General features: G+C 42.9%; 1 non-coding gene across 1 annotated transcript; it reads right to left on the reverse strand.

Annotated features, from left to right (window-relative positions):
* Nucleotides 1-352: 352 nt before the first annotated feature.
* Nucleotides 353-459, reverse strand: LOC116538162. The gene has a single exon (XR_004263528.1). It is a non-coding gene; the product is annotated as a U6 spliceosomal RNA (small nuclear RNA).
* Between the last annotated feature and the right edge of the window lie 603 nt (nt 460-1,062).

The raw sequence follows: 1,062 nt of genomic DNA on the forward strand, positions 1-1,062 counted from the left end.
GAGGTTGGTTCCTTCTGAGGGTTGTGTGGGCAGTCTGTTCCAGGGCTCTCTCCTTGGCATGTAGATGGCATCTTCATGTTCATGTGGAGTGCTCTCTGTATGCATGCTTGTGTTCACATTTCCTGTTTTTATAAGGACACCAGTCATATTGGGTTAGGGGCCCACCCTACTCTGGTACTTCATCTGAATTAGTTACATTTGGAATAAGCCTATTGTCAAATAAGGTCACACCTGAGATTCTGGGCCTTAGGACTACAATTTAGGGTTTTTTATTGGGCTCACATAATTCAATCCACAACCCAGGCATACTCTGGATCACATGGTGCGCTAGCTTGTATTTGGGTTATTGTATTTTTTTAACGTCATGTTCATGAAATTGTGTGTCATCCTTACACAGGGCCCATGCTAATTTTCTCTGTATCTTTCCAATTTTAGTATATGTGCTGCCTAAGTGAGCACTATATATGTATTTTATTAAGTGAACTAATGCAGAAAACAGGGTAAATGATACTATGCATTTGCTATTGCTAAAGCTACGGTAAAAGCAATACTCCTGGTTTAAACTAAGGCTAGCTATGCTATTTGAAAAAGCTTCAAGATGAAATGTGAATTTCTTCATGCTATTTTTAGGCTTCAAACCCTCAGTGCCTTTCCCTTGCACTTGGGGTAAATGCCAGCTGCTTTAATTTTTTAAAAAATTAAAAGTTAAAAAAATATTTTCTGTAGATACAAGGTCTCGCTGTGCTGCTCAGGCTGGTGTTGAACTCCTGGCCTCAAGCAATGTGCCCGCCTTGGCCTCTCAAGGTACTAGGATTTCAGCACAAGCCACTGTGACTGGCTGTAAAATGCCAGCTTCTTACTGTGGCTTCCAAAGCTTTCAGGACAGGCCTCTGCCCACACTCCCAGCACATCTTACTCACTCTGCTCTTGCCACACCGGGCTTCTTTCAGTTTTTGTAAACTCAGCTGCTTTCAGGGCCTTTGCACAGACTGTGCCCTTGGTCAGCAATGCTTTCTCCCTATGCCCAGCTCTCCTCTTCTCTGCAAGGTGTGATCTTTCTCA

The sequence above is a fragment of the Sapajus apella genome, unplaced genomic scaffold, assembly GCF_009761245.1.
Source record: "Sapajus apella isolate SASKATOON/1434 unplaced genomic scaffold, GSC_monkey_1.0 scaffold117, whole genome shotgun sequence".
Taxonomy (NCBI): domain Eukaryota; kingdom Metazoa; phylum Chordata; class Mammalia; order Primates; family Cebidae; genus Sapajus; species Sapajus apella.